The following is a 13,240-nucleotide window of genomic DNA, read 5'->3' as shown; positions in this document are numbered from 1 at the left end:
GGGTAGCCTGTTTACAATGTAAGGGAGGGAAAGAGGGTGCTTGCCACCACTCCTCCCTTTTTGTTCTTGTTTTTGCTGTGTTCTGTTGCCATGAATGTTTGCCCTCTGCCATGTGCCACTCTGCCTTGGAGCCAGCCAAGTATGGACTGAAACCTCCACAAACTGTAAGCTAAATAAATCTTTCCTTCCTTAATTTTGGGTATTGGGTATTTTGTCTCAGCAACAAGAGAAAAGTAATCAAGACATACTTAGATTTTCTTTAAATGATCAGGCCTCTTTTTAAAAAAATCTCCTAATTGTCTAGCTTTGCATTTTGGTTAACTTCTTATGCCTCATTAAGCAGTGTGTAAAAGACTACAGGTATCACCTCACTTCTCTACAAGCAACTGAACTACATTTCCCAGTGTATCCTGCTCTGGCAGTTGGGTGGGACACGTGATTGAATTCTGGTCAGTGGAATTTAAATAGATGTGATAGGTGATGACAGCAGCAAATCAGGAAAAAGAACATTACTCTAGGCATTTACAGTAAGGGAATCTAATACAGTTTATTGTTTGCACAGGTGTTGGAAGGGCTGAGAGAATAAGGAAGACTATAGTACTGAAATCCAGGATTAGTAACTTAAGAAAACACTTACTCACCTGTAAACCTGGGAGAAAAATGGAAGAGGTGGCGTCTCCAGGGACTAGAAGTCTGGAGGAGGTGCCACCTGGGCCGTCGCTGGAACACAGAGAAGTCCTCAGCTCATGAGGGATTTACTTAAAGGTGGAGGAGGCACAACAAGGCACTACACGGATCCTAGAGGAGAGGTCTTGAGCAGGTGCTAGGACTGCAAAGCTGGGTCTCAGTGGTGAAGTCGGATTTGAGGAAGAGTCTGTGCTCCTCAATAAAAGTCTACGCGTTCACACCTCCATGACCGGTGGTGGCGGCAGCTGCTGCTGTTGCAAGAATATATCCCTTCTTAGGAACTGACCAGATGCCAGCTGGCTAGGGAGTCTGGGAAATACAGCTTGCAAGGTTTTCACTCCAGAACATAGTCTGAATGGCAAAGGGGCAGGGGGCATAGGACAGAAAGCCAATAGGCAGATGACATACAGGAGGCCAGGCTGGTGAGAGCCCAGAATACCCTGGTGAGGGGTGTGGGCTTTTTTCTTTTTTCTTTTCTTTTTCTTTTTGTTTTGTTGGGGGTTTTTTTGGCTTTTTTTTTTTTTCTTTTAAACAATGCAAAGCCACTTAAAGAAAAAAAATAGATAAAATTCCTGGAAGTTTCATTGAACCTGAGTTTTTAAAAAAAATTAAATTTAAAAATAAAATGATATAAATATGACCAAGCTTTAGTTCCTTTTCCTGTAATATCTTTTCTTTTTTTCTGTTAAGAAAACTAGTGCAAATGGACATGGTGGTGGGGGTTTGTAATCCCAGCTACTCTGGCGGGTGAGGCAGGAGGATCACAGGTTGAAGGTCAGCCTGGGTAACTTCTCTCAAAGTGAAAATTTTAAAAGAGCTGGAGATGTAACTCAGTGGTAGAGCCTGAGTTACATGTAAAATGTTATATGAGATAGATAGAACATGTGTGAAGCCTTGTGTTCAACCCCCAGTACTGCAAAGCAAAGCAAAGCAAAGCAAAACCATACCGTGCTTATGGCAAAAATTTGGGGAAAACAAAAATATTAAGAAAACAACTCTGCCTTCTACAGATGGTCACAATATCCAAATATATTTTCTTCTGGTCTTTTGTCTACAAATGTAATATATTATAAATTAGTGCCTCTTAACTATGGTCCACATATCTTCATTTATTTCCAAAGGCCTCACTGTTCTAAGGGTTAGATACACGACTATTAAATGTTTATAACAAAACAGTGCTCATGTAGTCATTCAGGGTAAGTCAATTAGTTTTCTAAGATATCTAACATGTCACTTAGTAGTACATTAAATCAACACTAGACTTGCAGTGAGGTGACCTATTTTTATTATCCAGTAGTGATTCAATGAAGAGACTGAGCGGAGGAAATGAATGACACCTGGAACTTCAAAATAGGATCAAAAGTTTATGAATCAGTGGAGAAACAGTGAAGCGAGGCTGGGAGCGAGGGAGATTAATTCCACTGTAGCACCACCTAGTGGAAATTTAGAAGAAATCAAACTTTTTTCTCAGTCTTTCAAACCAGGAAAAAATAAGCCAGGATTTATACAAAAGTCAGCTCAATATGGATTATGAGTACCTCGAAGAGTAACCAGAAACACTGGTGTGTTCCACCTAAAACTAAGAAGCAACTTCACATGTGTAAAATTTCTATTTTTCTAGTTATAAATTGAGTCACATTCATTTTGTGTTTTACAAAATATTTTAAAAAGTAACCTAGGCTAAAACTCACCCATAATTACATTAAAGAATATAGGAAAGGGGATGTAAATCAGTGTCTAAATGCTTACCTGACATGCACAAAGCCTTGAGTTTGATACCCAGGATCACATGTTTATGTTTCTAAAATTTAAGTAATGTATACATAGTAATATGTTTTCTAAGATTTCCTTGTTTATAAGCTGTTTCCTTATTTATAACTGTTGTAATTATTGTCCATATTTATACATCTCTGCATTCAAGTACAATTATAGTCAGTCCTCCACAAGTTCTCCATCTGTATCCACAAGTTCTCCATCTGCAGATCTAACCTACCTCATGCAAATTTGGAGGGACACAAATATTCAACCCATTATAATCTCTTGCATATCCAACCTTTCACCAAGGTCTGTCATTTATTGCTGCAAAATAAAACCTCCTGTTCTTTTCCATGTCTGTTTTGTTTTTTCTCCATTGCCCTAATGTTTTCCTCTTAATCTTTCCTTATAGTGATGACATCTGGTCAGATCTCCTTGCCTCCCGTGTTCTCCAACTGAAAAGAAGTCAATCTCCACCTTAAAGATAACTGTGTTACTTGGGATTGACCAGAGGAAATGAGTTCCATGAATTTTAAAGAAAATACTAGTTTTACATGACTTAAATACATGAAAGCAGCCCAATCATTTTAATAATATAGATGTTCAGGACAAAAGCAAAATCCCTAGGAGGATAATTACACAAAGAATTTTCAAGTAAGTTGAGCAGCTTATGTAACGAAAGTCATTCATTTTACACAAGAGACTATAAGGCTCTGATAGGCTTGAGTAATTTGTTCAAAAATATATGTGTGTGTTTATAAATTATTTATATAATAGAGTATAGATAAGCATTTCATAGCATGCTATAAAGAAGAAATAACAATTTAAAATTTATTTCACTGGGTATGAGAATACACTTTGCTCTTACTAGTCATAATATTTCAGTTGAGTGCTAAGTGAATATATATAAACATTTTAAACATTTTTGGATTATCATTTTTTCATATAACAATCTAAAAGTCAAGTTATAAATTCAACCTACTTTGATTCTTGACTATGAAAAAAGATACCTTACAAAAATATGTAGACCCAATCAATACTCATTTTTCAATTCCATGTTTTTGTTTAAAAATTTGTATTGAAAATCAAAAGCCAGGGATGTATCTTAGTGGTAGAATATGTGACTAGCATGCTGAAGGCCCTGGGTCTGATCTCTAGCACCAATAAAATTTAAAAGAAAATTAATTAATCAATCCATTAGTAAATTAAATTTTCCTGTTTGCCAATGTCTTGATTACTTTTTTCTCATTGCTGGTACAAAATACCCAACACCCAAATTAAAGAGAGAAAGATTTATTTAGCTTACAGTTTGTGGAGGTTTCAGTTCATACTTGGCTGGCTCCAAGGCAGGGTGGCACATGGCACAGGGCAACAGTTCATGGAGGTGGCAGATAGCAAAAGCAATCAGAGCAATAAAGGGGGAGCGGCAGCAGGCAAGCCTCTTTCCCTTATAAGTATTACTTAGTATTAGTGTCATGGTTATGGATAGCGTTGTGGTACAGTTACCCTAGTATTGAGGTGTGGGTATCAGGCTGAGTGTTCATGTTGAATTTAGGGTGCGGGTAGTGTTGGGGTGCAGGTATTTGAGTATTGGGGTATAGGAATAGGGTTAGTGTCAGGGATAGTGATAGGGTACAAGTACCAAGTGTTGGGAGGTGAATATTAGGTTTAGGGTTAGCATTAGGGATAGTGCTGGGTGAAGGTTCCCAAATTCTGAGTTTCAGGGATTAGGCTTAGGGTTTGGATTAGCTATAGGGATGGTGTGGTGGAAGTTTCAGGGTATTGGGGTGTGGAAGTTATGGTCAGGGTGAGATTTCAGGTTTGGATTAGGCTTAGGGATAGTTTTGGGGTCCTTATACCCAAGTATTGGTGTGTGGGTACTGTGTGCAGGTAAGAGTTAGGGTTAAATTTCAAATAAGTGTTTTGGATAGTGTTGGGGTACATGTATCCAAATAATAGCAGATTAGGCATACTGTTGAGGTACAATTGCAGGTGTGTTTGTATGGGGGTAGTAGCATTAGGGATAGTGTAGGGTGCAAGTACAAAGTATTTTAGTGCAGGTATTATTGTTAGGGTTTGAGTTAGAGATAGTGTTGGGGGTCCAAGTACATAAGTATTGAGACGTGGGAATTAGGTTTAGGGTTAAAGCTCTTTCTATGTTTAGGGTTGGGAATAATTTTGGAGTGCAATTACTTGAATTTTGGCATGCAGGTATTAGGGTTAGTGTTTCAATTAGGTTTCAGAGAGTGTTGAATAACCAACTATTGTGGTGTAGGTGTTAGGGTTGGGTTGAGGAGACTGGTGAGGGTCAGGGGTAGGGTTTGGGTGCAAATACAAGAGTACCAGTGTGAAATTATTAGAGCTTGTGTTAGAGCTAGAGTTCCTCTTAGGGTTAGGGATAGTGATGAGGTGCCAAATCCAAGTACTGAGGTACAGGAATTAGAGTTAGATTTAAGATTAGTATTAGCATTAGGGTTAAGGATAGTATTGTGTGCTGCCACCTGAGTATTGGGACGAGGGTGTTAGGCTTAGGCTTAGATTTCAAGCAATAGTTCCAGATAGGGTTGGAGTACAAGTAAAAGTTAGGATTAGTGGTAGTGTTAGCATTAGAGTTAGGGATCATGTTGGGGTACAAGTACTCATGTAGTGTGGTACAGCAATTAGGATTAGGGCCAGGGTTAAGTTTGGACTAGGAATAGTGTTGAGGTGCAATAAATGGAGTATTGTGGTGCAGGAATTAGGGTTAGATTTAGGGTTTGGCTTAGTGTTAGTAATACTGTCAGTGTGCAATTATTCCAGCATAGGGGTGCAGGTGTTGGGTTAGGGTTAGTGTCTTACTTTTTTTCTTTCTGCAACAAAATACCTGACATCCAAATTTAAAGGAGGAATGGTTCATTTAGCTCACAATTTGTACAGATTTCTGTCCATAATCAGCTGGCTCTAAGACAGGGTGGCACATGGCAGAGGGGAAACAGTTCATAGCATTGGAAAACAGCAAAAGCAACAAGAAAGAGTGAGACAAGTCTCTTTCCTTTATATTGTATCCAGTGTACCTGGATTAGAGTGGTCCCAATCCAGTCAGTGAACTGATCCAGCAATCACCCACCATTAATCCCAGCACCTTTAATTCCATCATTGACTACTAATCAATCACACACTTTAGATTCAGCCACCTCCAAAAATACCCTATAATCACATGAGGCTTTGGGGGGTACATCTAGACACAAACCATAATATTCTGCCTCTAGCCCACCAAAGACTCATGCACATCCCTTTATGCAAAAGGCATTTAGTCCATCTCCAAGAGTTGCCAAAATCCTAATAATTTCAGCATTGCTGAAAAGTCCAAGTACCAAATCTTCTCTGAGACTGAAGTGAAAAGAAAGTTAAATACTTTCAACATTCAATGAGAAGATTTCATAAGATAGACATTTCCATTATTTCATAAGATAGACATTTCCATTTCAAAAGTTAAAAAAAAAGGGAATACAAGAGAATGGGACCAAAGGAAATCCAAAATCTAGCAGAGCAAAAATTAAGTCCTGTATTTCCATGTGCGGCATAGGAGGCAATCTGTGGCAAGACGTGAACTCCAAAGTGCTTTGTTGACCCTGCCTCTATGGTACTTCCAATGGTTGTAGTTCTCATGGTCTTTCTCGTGGATAAATTCTGCTCCCTCCTTGAAGATTTATTCACATGATCCACGGTCCTGGCTTTTCCAAACTCCTGAGGTCTCCACTGCACCTTTTGCTTCTCACTCAAAGCTTCACAACTGCCTTCTCAGAGCCACAGTGTCTGGCCTCCCGGGCTTTCTGAAATCTGTGTGGACACTTTCTTGAACCCACAACTCTTCCATTCTGCATACACCTAAAGCCAGCACCATGTGTATGATGCCACTGTCTCCAGCCAGCAGGAGCAGTAGCCAGGTTTTCCTTCTCTTGTTTGTGGGGATCAAGCGCCTGGATCACTGAGCACTCTGAACCCAATTCTAAGGAACAAATTCTCTAGGCCACTGCCATTATGAAATGTGGTGCTCTGAAGCTTTCTTCTCAAAGCAAAGTCTTTGACTTTTGCAATTTTGAGGCTGCAAAGGATAGAGTCCTGTTGCTTTTTGTGATGCCTTCAGGTCATCTTTTCTATTCCCCTGTTCCTTCTCAGCAATCAAGATCTCCTCTGCTCTTTGCAGTCCACTGATTCCTTTCTGGCCAAACTTACAATGTTTTAAATAGTGCTACTGGGCTCTTTGCTCTTGATTTTCACTATAAATCTGCCTAAATGCCTCCAAAAGTAGCCATACCACCACTTCAACATTCACCTGCCTTGAAATTACTTCTGCCAGATTAATTAGTCTGTCGCCCTTAATCTCAGTCTCAGGCAAATTCTCTGGATGAGAAAAATGCAGACAAACTCTGCTAAACCATAACACATATCATCTGAAGTCCAACAAACAATGCAGTCCTTCTCCCCAGCGGAAACCTCTGGAGCCCGGTTTTTATCAGCAGGATTTCTATCAGCCTTCTGAGCTCTGACCAGAATCTCCCACACAGAACAGCCTAAGGTGTTCCAGCTCTACTTTTTCAGCCATCATCTCCAAACCTTTCCTAACTCTTCGCATTCTCACAAGCCAGTTCCAAAGGTTCTTGTGCCACATGGCCAGGTAATGTTATAGCAACAACCCCACTTCTCTGGTACCAAAATCTTAGTTACTTTTCTCATTTCTGAGACAAAATAGCTGACACTCACAGTTAAAAGAGGAAAGGTTTATTTCACTCAGAGTTTGTGCAAGTTTCAGTCCATAATTGGCTGGCTCCAAGGCAGGGTGGCACATAGCAGGTGGGCAACAGTTCGTGGTGTCAGAAAACATCAAAAGCAACAAGAGAGAGTGAGACAAGCTTCTTTCTGTCTCTTATATTGTATCCAGCCTAGCCATATTATGGGGTTTCCAGTTCAATCAGTGGGCTGATCTAGTAATCACCCACCCTTAATCCCAGCACCATTAATCCCAGTATTGCACTACAAATAAATCACACACTCTAGATTCAGTCACCTCTGGAAAAACCCTATGACTTTGAGGTGTTGCGTGGACATCTAGACACAAACCATAACAGTTAAGGATCAGGTTAGGGTTAGGGACACTATTGGTGTGCCAGTGCCCAAGTAGAGTACTGGGGTATTGGTATTAGAATTAGGGTTACAATGCAGTTCAGGTAAGGATTAGGGAGAGTGTTGGGGTGCAAGTACATGACTACTTGGGTGCATTATTAGGGATAGGATTAGAGTTAGGGTTTGGTTTAGGGTTAGTGATAGTATTGGGGTACCAGTACCCAAGTACTTTTGTGTGGATATTATTGTTAGGGTTAGGATTACAGTTCTGGTAAGGAGTGGAGATAGTATTGGTTTGTAACTACGCAAGTATTGGAGTCCAAGTATTAGGCTTAGTGTTTGTGATGAATTAATTAATAGTCAAGTTGTAACACCCAAATGAACAGAATCAGCATGGTGCTTAGTGTGAAAGGTCCATCCGAAGATTGTTGCCAACAGCATAAAAGGAGAACTGGAGGGGAAGATGGTGTGATGCTGATTCTCAGAGAAACTTGTCACTCTGGTTTTCCTGATATGAACCGGATGTTCTCATCATAAGAGAAGCTCAGGCCCTTGCTGTCACTGAGGATGGCTGTGGTTCTCTTCAGGGGAGCTGTAGTTCTTACCTTGAGCATAGCTTCCTGGCTCCAGTGCAGATACCTCAGCTTGATGGCACAGATCTTTCATCCTGCTGGAGCAGACTTCCACCACAGATCTTTGGGCCTTCCCGGTGCTGGTCCTTGATACAGACTTGCATGAAAACATTGTTGTGGGCTCCAGGCCTCCAGTTGGACTTGTGGAGGCCATTGCCATGGGCTCTGAGTCTTTAGCTAGACTCATGCAGGATATTGCTCTGGGATGCAGGTTCTCAGCTAGATTCTTTGAGTCTCTAGTGCATGGACAGTTGATCTGCACTCTTCTGCATTTGATTTTTTTGGGTGGCTATTATAAAATAATCCTATAAATTATGTGCCCTGTATTAAACCTTTTCTCTTGTAAACCCTGACTACAGCATATCCACACCCTAACTAATGGGTATTTGCAAGCTGTTATGGTTTGTGTCTGGATGTGCCCTCAAAGCCTCATGCAGTCATGGGGTAGGTTTTTAGAGTTTATGATTGATCCATGATCTAATACTGGGATAATGGGTGTGAGTGCTCCACCTATCAGGGGTGGGTAGTTTACATACAATATAAAAAGGGAAAGAAGCTTGCTCTCCCTGCCCACTCCTCCCTTTTTGGCTCTTGTTGCTTTTGCTAACTTCCACCACCATGAACTGTTGCCTTGTGTCATGTGCCATTCTGCCTTGGAGTCAGCCGATTGTGGACCGAAACTTCCACAAACTGTGAGCTAAATAAACCTTTCCTTCCTTAATTTTAGGTATTGGGTATTTTGTCTCAGCAATGAAAGAAAAGTAACCAAGACACACCCCATACTCTCCCTAGGCCTAAACCAAACCTAAACCTAACACCTGTACCCCAATACTTGGCTACTTTCACCCCAACAATTTCCTTAACCTTAAACCTAAAACTAACTCTAACCCTCATACTTACAGCCCATAAGTCAGGTACTTGTACCCCAACACTATCCTCAACCCTACACCAACCCTAATTCCTTCACCCCAATGCTTGCATAATTGCATCACAACACTGTGCCTAATGCTAATCTTAAACCTGACGCTAATCCTAAAAACTACACCCACATATGCAGGTACTTGCACACCAACACTATCACTAACCCTAACACTAACCTTAACCCAAATAGAGGCAATCAAATACTTGGTCCTTGCAGATCACTATTACCCCCAAACCCTAGTCTTAACTCTAATACCTGCACAAAATAGTCAGGTAGCTGCTTAATAACACTAAGCAAAACATGAAACTTAAACTAAAACCTAGTACCAGACCCCATTACTGAAATAATTGCACCCTAACACTACTCCTAATTCACCTTAATGTTACCCCACAATCTGATAACTCTACTCCTACAATATCCCTAATCCTAAACCTACTACTCAATCTTATGTAGGCATCCAATAATACTAACCTTCTAAAACTCAACCTAAACATCATCCTAACCCTAACCCTAATAACTGCACCCAAATAATAGGGTACTTGTAGACAAACCCTAACCCTAAACCTAATCCTAAGCCTAACCCTAACTCTAATACTCACACATCAATACTGAAGTACTTGCACTTTAAAACTATTCCTAACCCTAACTCTAATACCTGAACCCAAATACTCAGGAACTTGCACCCCAACACTATCTCTAACCCTAAACTTAAAACCCGAATGCTCACACCCTAATACTCAGTTACTTGAACCTGACAACTATTCCTAACAGTAACCCTAACCCTAATAACCACACCTAATACTCAGGTACTTAGACCCAAACAATATACTTAACTCAAACCCTAACGCTAACCCTAATATTAATACCTCATGTACATTTTCCCCTACATTATCCCTAACACTAACTCCAGCACTAACAATAACACTAATCCCACACTCCAGTATATGGGTAATTTTACCACAACACTTTCTTTGATCAAAACATGACCCAAATACTTGTACCCCAGTACTAGTGAACTTGCACCCCAACACTATCCCTGTCACTATTCACAACCCTAATCCTAATACCCACACCAAATACTCAGATACTTGTACCCCAACACTACCCCTAGGCTTAAAATTAACCCTAACCCTAAACCCCACATGCCAATACTTGGGTACTTGAATCATAACACTTTCCCTAACCCTAAACCTAATACTAACACCTGCACCACAATATTTGAATACTTGACACCCAACACTGTCCCTAATGCTACACCTAACCCTAATACTCACACCTCAGTACTCAGGTACTTACATTCCAATACTATCCTCCACCCTAACTACAACCTTAATCCTCATAACTATACCCTCACACTTGAGTAGTTTCACCCCAACACTTTCTGTAACCTTAACAACAACCCTAATACTTACACCCCAATATTCAGGCACTTTCATGTCAACTATCTTAGTTACTTTTGTTATTGCTGAGACAAAATGTCCAACACCTCAGTTAAAGGAGGAAAGGTTTATTGGAGCTCACAGTTTAGGGGTTTCAGTTATGAGTTTCTGGCTTCCAGGCAGGATGGCATAGCAGAGGGACATCACAGAGGAGAAATAGTTCATGGTGGGCAGAAAGCAGCAAAGCAGCAAAGTAGCAAAGAAGAAGGAACAGCCTGCCTTTTTTCTGTCCCCTTATATCCACCCAAGCCACCTGCACTTTGGGTGGTGCCACCCACATCCAGAGTGAGCCTTTTCATTACCCACATCCCAAACTATGCCAAACCAATCAGTGGACTAATTTAGTAATCATACACCCTTAATGACATATTGAATCCCATCATCGCACACTGCAGATCCAGCTATCTCTGCAAAGCCCCACCTATGACCACATACAGACTTTGGGAGGACATCTAAACACAAACCATAACACCAGCATTGCCCTGAACTCTAAACCTAATACCTAAATCACAAAGCAATTCTAATACTTATACCCCAACACTATCTCTAACTTTAGCCCTAATACTTGTACCCAACACTCAGGCATTTGCATCCCAACACTATCCCCAATCCTAACCCTTACCCTAACCCTAATACCCACAACCCACTTCTTGGGTACTTTCACCACAATATTCCTAACCCTTTAACTAACCCTATTCCTTATACCCACACCTCAATACTAAGTTACTTGCATTTCAACAGTACCCCTAACCCTAAGTCTAACTCTAACCATAATATCTGCACCCCAATACTGGGGCACTTACATCCCAACATTTGTCTCAAACCCTAACAATAAACCTAAACCTAATACCCACACCCTAACTGAATAGAATACAACAGTCAGTCCATTGGGACCTGGGCTTTTTTAAATTTATAGTTGTTTTATTTTATTACTTCTAGATTGTCTGATATTGGATTTTTTGGGGGAGGGGTGTCTTGTTGAGACAGAGTCTCACTATGTAGTTCAGGTTGGCCTGGAGCTCACTTTGTGGTCCAGGCTGATCTTGAACTTGCAGTGATCCTCCTGCCTGAGCCTCCCGATAGCTGGAATTACAGGCAAATGCCCCCATGCCCTATTCAGGAGTTTTACTTTTTCTTTTTTTCCGTTTTGGTAGTTCATGTATATTTATTAATTTCTCCAGTTTTTCTGAATTGTCCACTTTATTAGAATACAAGTTATTAAAGAAGTTACTTTAATTTTCTGAATTTTGGCAGAGTCCTTTTTAATTTTACCTTTTTCATTTATAATTGCATTGATTTGGGTCTCTTCTGTTTTTTTTGTTTTTTTTTGTGGTAAATTTAGCTAAGGATTTGTCTATTTTCTTTATTTCAAAAAATTAGCGCTTCACATCATTGATTCTTTGTATTACTTTTGTCCCAATTTCATTAGTTTCTGCTCTAATCTTCATAATCTCTTCCTTCCATTAGCTTTTAATTGAGATTGGTCTTGTTTTTCTAGGACTTTGAGGTGCATTGGTTGATTATATTTTTAGGATCATTGTTTTTCTTATGTGGGCATTCACCACTACAAATTTCCTTCTTAGGACTACTTTCTTTGTGTCCCATAGATTCTGGTATGTTGGGCTGACATTGTCATTTGATTCTAGTAACTCTCTAATTTCTTTCTTGATTTCTTCTGTAACCTATTGATTTTTCAAGAGGGTTTTGTTTAATTTCCATGTGTTTGCATGATTTTTGTGGTTTCTTTTGCATTGATTTGTAGTGCCATTGCCCTATATGATAATGGATAATGGGATAGTTTTGATTATTTTGTATTATCTAAGCATTGGCTAGTATGCATCCTGTTTGGGAGAAAGTCACATGTGCTGCTGAGAAAAATGTGTGAAACACTCTACAGATAGTTATTCAGCCCATTATTTTAAAAGTTTATTTCAACTCTGGTATTTATTTTTTGATTTTTTGTCTAGTTGATCTGTCTAGTTACAACAGTGGCATCTTGAAATCTACTCATTTTCATAATCATTTTCATATTCATCTGCTCTTTTATGTCCAGTAGTTTCTTTTTGAAATTGGGTACATGATGTTTTATGTATATAAGTTTAGGGGCTGGGGATAATAGCTCAGTGGCATAAGCGCCTGCCTGGCAAGCACGAGGTCATGAGTTCGATCCCTGGAATCACAAAAAAAAAAAAAAAAGCCAAAGATTTCTTTGCTAATACTTATTTATATGTTTACAATAGTTATCTCTTCTTTTTTTTTAAACAGGGGCTCATTATGTAGTTAAGGCTGGTCTTAAACTCCCTATGTAGCTGAAGCTGGCCTCCAACTCAAGGCAATCCTTTTATCTTAGACTTCTGAGTGCTGGGATTACAGGAATGTGCCACCAGGCCTGACTCAGTTGAATTGTTCTTTCTATTGAATCATTCCCTTAACAAATATGTAGTGACCTTCTTCACTTCTTATGATCAGTTTTGGCCTGAAATCCACTTTGTCTGATATTAAAATAGCTACTCCTACTTTTTTCTGTGCTCCCATTGTGTAGAATATTGTTTTACAAACTTTGATTTTAACCTTTGTAATAGTTTTTAGGATTGACTATGTTTCTTGTAAACTGTATATTGTTCAGTTTTGGCTTTTGATGCATTGCATCAATCTATGCCTTTTGGTTGGGTAATTAAGACCATTCACATTAAAAAAAAAAA

This window comes from Chinchilla lanigera, unplaced genomic scaffold (genome assembly GCF_000276665.1).
Source record: "Chinchilla lanigera isolate Chin_1 unplaced genomic scaffold, ChiLan1.0 scaffold00043, whole genome shotgun sequence".
Classification (NCBI taxonomy): domain Eukaryota; kingdom Metazoa; phylum Chordata; class Mammalia; order Rodentia; family Chinchillidae; genus Chinchilla; species Chinchilla lanigera.
The sequence above is the reverse complement of the archived record's forward strand: the minus strand, read 5'-3'. Positions refer to the sequence as shown.